A 12,137-nucleotide genomic window follows, 5' to 3' on the forward strand; every position below is an offset into this window, starting at 1 on the left:
TGGAGCCCTCACAAGCAGGACTAATGCCTTACCGAAGAACTCAACATGCACAGAATCCTAATCAGTGTAAATGTCCTTTGTGTTTGCACTCCAGGTAATTCATATCCAGATGACTCACTGAGACAATATTGTTTATTAAGGAGAAATTATTTCTCACATTGTCCCCACTCAGTGGGGCCTGTGCACAGTGGAGGTAATGTCCAAACCCGTGTGATGGCTCCTCATGCCCTGGGAGCTTCTTTGGTGCCAGGCACTATCCGTACTGACAGAAAAGCCCTCATAGTTCTACATGAGGAGCAGATCTGAAAGCGACACGTTTTACTGCACAGTGACAACTGTCACTGGGTCTGAGAACTCCGGCCTATTCTGTGGAGAGGGAGGTGAGGTAGACATGGCTTCCTAGGGAAGATAGCAGCTCAGGTGGGGTCAGAGGATCCAACTGTGTGGGAAGGTGGGGGCACAACACGTGAGCAGAGCTGGCCTCAGGGAAGTCGCCAAACAGGATGCTGACTCCCTTGAGGGCAGGAGCTTCCCCATCTGCACCCTAGCACTGGGCATGCAGAGGCTCTCAGTGCAAAGAAATATGTAGAGACATAGACAGATAGATAGTAGATAGGTAGATAAATAGGTATATAGCTAGCTAGGTAGGTGATAAAAAAATGGATGGATAGATAGATGGTAGTAGATATATGGAATATAGATAGATGATAGACATAGAAGATAGTTATAATAACGGGTAGATAGACAGGTGAGACGTTTTAAAACATGCCACCAGCACATATATCACTTTGTCATACTGTTTACTTTGAGCTGAAGGCACTTGACAACAGCAGATGCTGATCTCCCCTTTTCTAAATACAAGAAAGTATTAAGAAAGGTGCCCTCCTTGCACTAGAAATAGAACATTCCTTTCACCAGAGACTGGAAGTCGACACTGAATAGACCTGGACAAACAAAGCTACTAAAATAACCCTTATCTTCCACAAGCTTCTCCCATATATTTCCTAGTCACTGTCCCACAGTTTACTGCCCTGAGCCCAAATGCTTTTGTCTTGTCACACCCCTCTGATCTATTGTTCTTTGCACACATAGGTTTTGGGGACTATCAGCCTCTTTGGGTTTTCATTTTCCTTCTGGAGACTCCATGTACAAGTAAAAATAGTAAATAATTTGTATGCTTTTCTTCTGTTAATCTGTTTTATGTTAGTCTAATTCTTAGGCCAGCCACCAAACCTAAGAGGCTAGGAGGAGGACGTTTGTTCTCCACTGCAGTAGACAGATGATAGGTTGATAGACAGCTATAGAGATAGATCGATGCAAACACAGATCTATCAGTCAATCTACCTCTATATGGGTAGATAGATAAATAGACCAGTAGAAATATATAAACAGATCTATATATATATATACTAAAAGGTAGTGATTTTCATCTTTCTATCTCCAGTGCAAACCTACAGCATATTAGGTGATCAAAAATACCCAGTGGTTAGGGAAATGATTGGCTAATAGTTGCTCTATCATGATTGGCTAATGGATGCTCTGTCTTTATGTAGATCTGGTTGGGCACTCTGCCATCTCTGTCCATGGCATCAGGCTCCCTTCCGCAGCCTAGCGTGGCACGAGGACCACGCCCCCTCAGTGGCCCACCCAGGGCCAAGGTACCCAGTGGCCTCGAGGGCCCACCCAAGCTCTGCTTTCTCTTTACAGTTTTTTTTCTTTCTTTTCATACAGCCTGAATATGGATGAGACTAAAATCTGTAACCTTTTCTAACAAGTTAAGAAGGACTGACCCTTTGTATTCAGAGACAGATTAGATTGAAGTCAAAAAGAGAGACAGGAGACAATCGTATAATTCACAGGCAATATATTCACTGTGAAATATTTTCTTTCCTTTAGAAACCTAGTGGCTGGCCTGTACCAAGTGTTTGTGTGAAGAAAGCAGTGCATTAGAATGCTTGTATTCAGGCTTGCCTGCTGTCACTACTGAGCAGATCTCATTTTTACAAGAAACATGGTTCTTCCCACTCTTGCAAGTATGACCATCAAGCCCATTTGATTCCTCCTTCACTTTTTGGCTCCTGCCTGCCACCCACCCACCCAGGCTGGCTGGGTCGCCACTGTCCCCAGGCTGGCTCCTTTCTTCTCACTAAGCAGGCTCTGCCCTCCCTGGTGAGGGCTTCAGTGAGCACCGACTGGGCGAGGATGACCCTCCTCTGCAAATGAGATGAAGTGCATTAGTCTCTCTGTTTGCTGTCCGGTTTTCTCTGTGATGTCACCTGAAGTGAGAAACTGTCCCCTACCCTCCCAACTACCTGTGCTTTTAACCTGCATTTTATTTCCACCTGCTCTCCTTCTCCAGAGACTTGCAGAAAGTGAGAAAACTGGTAGAGACTTCGCAAGGAATATATACATGCCACCAATCGGCTGGAACCTTGTTATCTAATGTGAAGTTAACTTGGATAGAGAGAAACTAAAGTATGAGAAATGCTTGAGAAGGATGGCTTTATAGTGAGTCTGGATTTTATTCTCTGGGCAGATTCCATCAATGGTATCATAGCAACTACATGAAAAGGAATGAGCATGAGAACACCGGGTATCTTTTTCTGTCTGAGCACAGAAAAGCTGGAGTATCTCCAGAGATTAAAACAACAGTGACTTTCCAAAACTCCAGTGCATGTGCTGGATGTAGACCCCCATCCCAGGGACCTTGTCCTCCATCTCACAGTGGTGATGGCAGGTCCTCACACGAGGAGGTGAGTGCCTCAGGCGGCCGGCCCTCTCCACCTGGTGCAGGCTGTCACACAGTCGCTGCAGAATTCCTGCCCAGCCCACCAGGCATTTGCCCTGCCAGGCACACTCCTGGGTCTGGCCTTGCAGGGTGACTGTTTTCTCCCATGAAGGACAGATGAGCCGACTGCTCACAGGACTGCTGTCCTCTGTGTCCTTACTGATGTGAGGGGTCACTGCAGAGTTTGGGAGGTAAACATGTAAGAGAACAGAATGCAAGAATGTAAGAAGTGTGTCTCCTGTAGAAACAGACAGCTATTATGAGGCTGAGAGATTAAGAAATATAAAACAAAAGCCAGTTTCTTTTCTCCAGGAGGGTAAAAAAAGCAACCTTAAACCTGAAGGCTTTTAAAGCCTCTTTCAATTTGACAAAGTGGAATGCTAACGGAGATCACTGGGGACTGGGGGAGAAAAAAGCTGACACAGGGGCTTTTTATTATTTAGTAGATCTTGCTAGGTCCATCTTTTCGGGTTGTGTGTATATATCCCAAGAGTGCTTCACTCTCTTTGCTTTTCAGTAGCAGTAAAGAGAAGAAAATCAAATTCCCAAACTACAACACACTTAATTCACTATTTGGAGGACAAATTTGGCAAAAGGAAACAGAAACATACTTGCGTTTTAAAACAAAAGTTTTGTTTAAATGTTCAGAAATGTTGAAAGCCCCAATCAAAATGTACACATTTATATTTTTAAAATATTTTGCCAAGATTTCTAACCAGCCAGAGGAAGTAGAAAATTGACACAGCTCAGCAAGCATCTTGAAAGTGCGTTTGTAGGCACGTGGATAAAGCCTGCTGTGAGCGTATGTATTGTTCACCCCAAAGTGACAGAGCATGAGCACCTGTGGGGACGGTTAGTGAAAGCCACCACCCTGCACTGTGCTAGTTACATCTAACTCTAAAGAAGTGCACACTCTTTGAAGCCAACACTGCCACGTAGAAAGTTGGGTCCAGTCATAATCCCAATCATGGTTTATGTTTTCTTAACTAGTTTTCTCTCTCATATATTTAGTTACTTTACTAAGGTAGAAAGAGCCAAGAATATATCCAATTTACAATTTTATCTTTTAACTTTTAATTTGCCATTCTAACATGAATGTTTCCCCAGTGTTTTAATAACAGTATTTTCAGTGGTTACCTAATAGTACATCTGAGTTTATACACTCCTGTTAGCCCTTCCAGCTTGTCCAATATTTATGTCTATATATACATATCTGCCCACAAAGATATTCAAATATGTTTTCTGACTTCAAAAGTGGTATGTTTATTTTAGAATATGTGGGCAGCATAAAAGTGTTTAGAGAATAGCAATGTTGAGAATGATCCTGAGAAACCACTGTTATTCTATAAAAAATGTATTTGCCATCTCTCTTAAAAATTCCTCTAGCCCTGTTTTTAACTAACAATAGATATTTCCCATGGCATTAAAATATATTCAAGAGACATTTTTACCAAATAGGTATTATTCAATGGTAAGGGCTAATCATAATTTGCGTATTTCCTAACATTGAGCATTTAGATTGTTTTCTGATTTTCACAATTGTAATAAACTTTGTCAAACCTGCCAGATTTCTAAGGATTCTTAAGATAGAACTAATCATTTGAAAGATAGGATCACTTCAAAGAACATGGTAGTTATTAGCAAAAACATGTGTGAGTTTGCACATATTCGCTCTGTGAATGGTTGAGAGTATTCTAGAGTAGATCTTGCGCCATTCTGAATTACAGACAAATATGGACAAACAGATGTACTGTGATTCATTCCAGCTCTCAGCAAATACCTTAGAACACCAACTTGGAATATTGTCAAGAAAGCTCTGGCAAAAATAGGGAAAAGAGCACAATTTCATAAGAAACTAACTGCTCTTGAGAAAAACTGAGTCTTCATAACATGAAACAAACCCTGAGACTTTCAAAACTGTTACTATTTGGAGTCATTGGGGGAAGCCCAGGGCAGGAAAGAGGTGGACTTCCTAAGCTAGTGACCCAGTGCAGCATCACTTGGCAGGTTCTTTGTGAATCAGAGAGGGGTGACATTCAAAACAGTGGGTGGCCTGCACAGCATGGGCACTGACCACGCACAGCAGACTCAGGCCATTAACTGATCTATTGATTGGAGGTTGGGTTTGGGGTTTCCACTGGCTCGTGGTAGGGTCGGGTCTGAGACAGTTATCCACCGGCACAGAAACACACCTCATGTGCGATGAGCAATTCAGCTGTACTGCCTGGCCCTGCATGAGCATCAGCCCAGAGGCCAGCAGAGGTAGCCAGAAAGGGCCACCAAGACACAAGCAAGTGGCCAAAAACCCAACACAGCACTGGCGGTTCAGGGGCAGGATACATTCTTATAGAAGAATAATTATCAAAAAAGAACTGGAGGAAGAAATCTGAACTGCACTGCTCATAAAGGCTGAGGCACAGGGGGCCTGCCCAGCTCCCAGTACCGAGGCCCCCAGGTCAGCTGGGGTTGGCGGCTGGCCCATCACTCCTTTGTCAGCTCCTAAACTGAGTGGGTTCAGCTATGGCAGAGACACAAGAGAGCCCTGGCTAAAGCTTGCAGGAGGCAGGCGCCTGCAGAACAGCTATACCCACAGCTCTTCATCCTAGTTCTCAGGCTGGCATGGGAATGAAAGGAAGGGGGTTATTCAGTAAACATGCAGTGGATTACACTCCAAATGCATTCTTTGTCCTCACCACTAAAAAGGCATTCTTTTGCTTGCACGCTGTTGAAACTCTAGAACTCTGTTCTATAGTATAACAGGTACTAGCCATAGATCGTATTAAAGTTTAAATTAATTAAAGTGCAATTAAACGTTCAGTTTCCCCATCACATCAGCCTATTCCATATGCTCTATTGTATTGCATGGCACGCTAGAGTGTCCCCATTTGCATGGGGGGCCTATTGGACAGCATGTCCTTAGAACATGTCGCAGAAACAACACAGTAGCTCTCATTGGTCCATATTTTTAATAAATGCTCCCTCATTGCACTTCTTCTGCCAAGAGGAGGAATTCTTCAAAGCAAAGCACACAGAAGTGGTAAAAAGGGTTTAAAGTAATTTGGACTAAAAACAAGAAATGTCTCAAGACCAGAATAAAGACAAAAAAGATACTCCTTCAGTCTTTAGGAAAGGTGCTTTGAGATGGAATTTTATAGTCAGAGGACTTCTGTGAACCTAGGAAAAAGGAGAAAAGAAGTCCTTTAAGTATTTTCAGAAGGCCATAAGAAGACAGAACATTCATGGAGGAGGAGGCTGCCCTGCAGTCCTGTCAAGGCCTAGGGACGTCATGGTGCAGGCGTTCTCCTGGGCCAAGCAAAATACTTCCTCTTAAAGATAAGGGATTTGTATGTCAGACATGACAGCTGTTGTCATATTTTCTTTATTTATTAGTTACCTTTTTATCCAGATTGCAACATGACCAACACCAAAACCTGAGTTGATTGCACAATCAAACCTTTGCCAAACATTCCTTCTTTCCCCCATCTTCCATGGAGCTAGGTTTGGTCCTGTGACTGTTCTGATCCATGCTCTGTTTACATGTGGAATACCAACAGATCCATAGATGGCTGCTATTGAAGGATCACTTGCTGTCCTGACAGTTCCCTGCAGGAGTGAGCATGGCACGCCAGGGGTGGGGTGGGGAGGTGCTCCACGGGGCAGCACAAGTGACAGTGAGGAGGCAGGAGGAGCGAGGGGAGATGTGGGAAGTGCCTTCATTGGGGTTTGCATGGGGAGAGACCGGTGAGGCAGGGTGAAGGACAGAGGGCCAGTGTGGATAATTCCAGTGAGCTCTGGGAAACGGGGGCTGGTGGCCCAGAGTGTGGGAGCCAGATAGAAGAGGTGGTTGGAGGGGTGGTCTCCAGACTGGCTGGTTTGTATCTGAAAGGCACTAGGGATTGTCCTACCCTGGGAGGAGTAGTCCCTCCGGGGTTAGTCAACAAGGTGCCAGATATCAAAGCATCGAAATATAGAAAACGAAAGACATAGTTAATGCAGTTGTGTAAAGGGAAGGCAGCTATGGTGGCTGGAGAGATTGTTGTCCTGGAAACGTGTGCCTGCAAAAGGTTTAGAAAGGAGAGAGAAAAGTGTCTGTTGATATTCTCCTTTGGTGATATCTGAAGATTAGCATCCATCTTATGACCATGAGGTCATGAGTTTGAGGAGGAATAGTAAGTGCCAAAGACAGGATAATATAAAGGTGGAAAGTCTGAGTACTTGAAAATATCTTTGGGCAGCTGAATCAGTGTCAGGGAGCATCTACTTCTTTGTAGCCTATAATGTGAGAAAAATAAAGCCCTATTTCATCAAGTAACTGTTAAACAGGGTTTTTGCTCTGAAGATATTCCTGATACTGTAATAGCCACTTTTCAATGAGACCTTGTCTGTCTACTCCATTTAATGTAGCATCCCACCCCAGCACTTCCTGCCCCACCCTACATTTTCCCTGGCACTTCTATAACATATTACATTTTATACATATTTATTATCTTCCTCACCCCCTAGAATATAAGCTCCAGAGGAATGGATATTTACTTTTGTTTCTACAGTGTGCATGGAATATAGCAAGCATTCAGCAACTATCATGAAGATGGTCTATTAATTACATCAGTAAATGTTTATAACAAAATAAAAGATTTCTACTGACATTCCTGTGTAATTATCTTTAATGACAGGGGAAAATGTGTGGACTGAGTTATAGAGTTTCAGAGCTGAAACAAAGTAGAAAATTAGAAATTTTCCTATTGGAACACAGGTCAAGGAGAGCTGTAACTTGGCAATGGTCATACATAAAGTATATGGGCTAATTCTTATGCCCCTGAGCCCAAATATAGCCCTGCTGTTAAATTAATCATTTGCTTTCCTTGGCGTTCATAGCTTAAACATTATTTGCATTTAACATACTTTTAGGTTGTGTTATTTGCAATTGCTTGTGTTCAACCATTTTTGACTTAATGTCAGCTCTATTTGGTTCATCCTTATATGCTATGATTTTGTGAATACTTTTGATCAGTATTTTGAAAATATGTCTTCCTAAAGAACTAAATTCTCAAATATTGGAAGTCTCTACTATATTTAACTTCTTTGAAAGTCATAGTCTCTTTTTTTAGATAGCTTTATTCTCAAAATATATGTTAAAACTTCAATAATTAAAAATGATTGAAGATTAAATTACTTCATTTGGTTGAGATTTCAATTCATATGGTACAGATATTGGATGTAGACTTTATTTTTTCCACTAATTAAAAGTCTGAAATTCAATTTCAAAATAATATACTTCTTAAAACTCCTGAAGTTTTGTAAAACAATGTTTAATATGTTTAATATTTATTATAAGTAAACGTCATTGTTTAAGTTTATTTTTCAATTTTAAAAACATTTGGTTTTTCAAGCCATTGAGCCATGGCTATTTAATTATACAAGAATGTTATTTAAGTCCAGGGGGAGGGGCTAATCTGATATTTGGATGTTTATTTTTATATTATCCAAGGAAACCATTGATTAAAACTCCATATCAACATTATTTACTTTATTCACTGATGATGGTATTCAAAGAACTTGATAAATTGCACAGTGTTCCATTTAATAAAATTCCTTAAAATATTTTAAGGAATAAAATAAACCATGGATCCCCTATCCAAATTACCCAACAGAAGCAACATAGACAATCTAGCTTCAGGAGAGCCCCAGCAATGGATGAGGCAGACCAATCAGGAATAATGAGCCATAAAAGAAACAACTGATCATTTCATTTGACTCTTTGATTTAAAATACGCACAAGGCTTGGGGACTTTTTGTCACATACACAAATGTTTCCATATTTCAGTCGTTCAGAAGATAATTGTGGGGAGTGTATTAAGAGGCAGTTATTCTGCTTGATTCAGACACCAGGTCCTATAGTTTCAGATCTCACCAAGCAGTGGGGATGAGGTTTTTTGGAGTCTTCTTCATCCTCCCCTGACACTTTTTCTCAGTGGTGGTTGTTTGTGGGGACTGCTCTAGGCACAGGAATGGTTCAAGGAGACACTGGCAGATATGTGAGGAATCTGGAATGATTGCTGCAGTAAGAGTGATTGGCAGGTCCTCAGTGCTATCAGAGAGGAATATGTATGGGGTTACGGGCTTCAGAGGATGGTGTAGGTGGGAATAATATCCAAGAAGTCTAAGGTTGGGAGGTGACTACCGAGTGCGTCCTGAGGAATGGAGAGCATTTACCTGCAGGGGGAACTAGGAACAGACAGAAGGAACAGTCCATGCAAAGCAGAAGCAAGTGAAAGAGAACAGTGTGAGGGATGCCCTTGAGCAGCCTGGTAGAGGTGCGAATAGGGAAATTCATCCAGAACAGGGAAGCAGACTTGACCCTGGTGCCAAACCAGTGGCATGAGAAGCAGCCACACAGCACTGAGGAGCTAGGGAGTACCGAGGAAAGGCTTGTCAGGAAACAGAAATCATGACAGCATGGCCATATCTGGGAGTTCTCCTGGGCAGGGGGACCAACCTCTGCTCTCAGCTTCCCCAGGAAGGTCTCTTGTTTGTTGGCCTGAAGCCACTTGAGGGATGGAGTCACCCAAAGAAGCAGGGCCATGATGGAGGGCCAAGTTAGAATGAGGGCTTGTAACTCAAAAAATAAACAACAAACCAAATAAGCCCAGTGTCTGGCAACAGTGTCTGTGGGGAGAGCGCCGGCCCCTGTCAAAGTGCACTAAGGGACTTCTGAGTCCTCCCAACATGTCCCGTTCCTGGAGGGTCTCTGATTAAGCCTTTTCTTCTGGGAGTCCTGGGAGCCCTTCCCTGCTTCAGGTTGGGTCTCTGGTTGTGGCACACCCTTTCCCCGGTCAACAGGTGAACCCACCTGGGACTTGCTGTCATCACAGCCAGGGAGCCTGGATCTGAGCAAGTGCCTGAAGGGACCATGAGCAAACTGGGCATGCTGTGTGTGTGTGCCTTTGCATCAAGAGCTCTCGCTGGAAAAAATGTCCCCAACACTGTGTCTAATTCTGCTTTCCAGTTTGCTTATAAATGACTGCTGGCACTAAAAGCCCAGAAAAAAAATAGGCTAGGTGAATCATATGAAATGCAGGGAATGGTGACTTTCTGGAAACCTGCTGAAGTCTAGCCAGCACATTTCACCAGGGGAACTGGTGGCCAGGAGGAACATCACTGGAGGCTAAGGTGACTGCAATGGGTCCCAGTACTGCTTCCAGCCCAGGAGACCTGGGCTGATGAGTAATTAGGGGGATAGACCTTGAGGCTGTAAATTACTCCCCCTCAGTCTGTTGCTATAATAGTAAAATATAACATTTTAGTGCATTTTTCTCATTTGGGGATTGTGACACTCTGCACTTAGATCTGTGATGCTATTCCCATTTTACACCTGGAGAAACAGAGGCTGACTTTGCAAGCCCAGGAGCAGGTAGATGGTGGATCTCAAATTTGGATTTGTGTCTTCTGAGTCCACACCCCCCGGGCCTGACTCCCGATGATGCTCTTTTCCTTCTAACAGCACTTCTGAGGCCTTCTTAGTTACAGTGAGTGAGTTGTGAGGACTGTCAGGGGCTCCATGTAGCAGAGGCCAGCTGGGAAAGGAGGAAATCCCCGCAAGCCAGCAACTTCAAAGCCTATCCAGAAACTGGCTGGCATCTGGCAGGCAATGCAAACTCCGCTAACTTAAAAAAGCCAGAATCTTACAACACAAAAGAATGAGCAGAGATCCATGCACAAGTCTAAGACAAGAACAGGCAAAGGAAAATAACACCTTGCAGCAGTCTTGATATTGCACACCCACACCAAATCCTCCAAGAGTTGTTTACCTTTTGATGTCGGCATTGACCGATTCAGCAGAGATTTCTTGCCAGAACTAGTGATTTCAGGCCTTTTAAAAGCCTGTGCTCTTGATCTGGGTTTGTCTTCACAGCTCCCACAGTTGCTGATGGGTTTGCGGACATCCTGGGGAGACTGGCAGCCGCTGCATCTGTCTTTGTGCTGAAGATAGTATATCTTTCTCTTTCCTGATTTCCCTTATGGCCCTTATCTACTACTTGAAGGTGAAATATTTTGTAGACAGTTATGTACGGCATGCTCCTTTTTCTTTAACAACACAGCACAGCAAAACAACTTGGTTTCCTTCCCAGTGGGGTGCGGTGCTGATGCTGGGATCAGGGGGTGGAGGCTTTCACTTTTCATTTCATGTTTTGTTCTATTAGAATTTTTTAATGCTTGAATTACTTTCCTAATTTAAAAGTATGTTATGCAATAAAACTAAAAGACTGACCAAATATTTGGAAATAAATTAATTAAATTTTAAAATAAAAGGCAACTCTGGTTTGGATTTTACTATATAGATTTCACAACAGGAAGAGCCTTGTCCAAGCAGCACATATAACTGGGGCTTGTAACTCAAAAAATAAACAACAAACCAAATAAGCCCAGTGTCTGGCAACAGTGTCTGTGGGGAGAGCGCTGGCCCCTGTCAAAGTGCACTAAGGGACTTCTGAGTCCTCCCAACATGTCCCGTTCCTGGAGGGTCTCTGATTAAGCCTTTTCTTCTGGGAGTCCTGGGAGCCCTTCCCATGAGCAGATCCAGGGCAGAGTTATGCTGTCAGGCTGGACATTTCCCAGTAGAGAAATGAGCTCTTTTACTCTTTCTGTGCTGTGAAGGCTTGAAAACACCTTCAACATGTCCCGCCTCTGACCCCTCCCCACAGTCTGCAGTGGCCACAGGCTGGACATCTTGGGTAGTAATCTGGACAGGCTGGAACCTGTCACCTGTGCCCAGCACACGAACAGGACAGGGACCAGGTGGGAGGACCCGGGACATGGCTTTATATGTGAGCCAGTTGGCCACGTTCCATTTTTACTACCAAAAAAGAGATCAAAATCAATTGACTCAGTCAAAACTCCACTCTTGTCACAGAGCAAAGGTAAAAACATTGTGTGCTTGTCTCACGAATGAGCAGTTTGAAGAAAAAGAGTAAGCTTTTCTCAGCCTAATACACTTCTTTTTTCTCAGGTCTTATTATACCTAATAGATTCCAGAATTCGTCCATTTTGGGCATAATTGTTAAAGCAAACATGCATTTTATTATAGCAGATGGCTGAGGTCACAGTAATGCTGTGATGGGGCCAAACTGTCTGCCGTCCACAGCTGGGACACCAAAGCCACACAGGCTATCAGGGGCCAGCTGAGGCTGTGGGGCACCTTTATTTGACATTCTGTCCCCAGCATTGCTCTTCGGGCTGTACAAACATCCAATCACACTCAATAAGGTAACTCATTTTACGGATGATGAAACAATGTTTAAGTAACTTGCCCATTGTTTGCAGCTAAGACAAGTGGACAGAATACCAACCC

The 12,137-nt window shown here is 43.2% G+C and overlaps 1 long non-coding RNA gene across 1 annotated transcript; it reads right to left on the minus strand.

Annotated features, from left to right (window-relative positions):
- Nucleotides 1-5,735: 5,735 nt before the first annotated feature.
- LOC140850105 (uncharacterized) lies at nt 5,736-10,877 on the minus strand. Its single transcript, XR_012132859.1, has 2 exons — nt 10,597-10,877; nt 5,736-5,962 (listed from the first exon to the last, which is right to left on the minus strand). It is a non-coding gene; the product is annotated as an uncharacterized lncRNA (long non-coding RNA).
- Nucleotides 10,878-12,137: the final 1,260 nt, after the last annotated feature.

This window comes from Manis javanica, chromosome 6, assembly GCF_040802235.1.
Source record: "Manis javanica isolate MJ-LG chromosome 6, MJ_LKY, whole genome shotgun sequence".
Classification (NCBI taxonomy): Eukaryota; Metazoa; Chordata; class Mammalia; order Pholidota; family Manidae; genus Manis; species Manis javanica.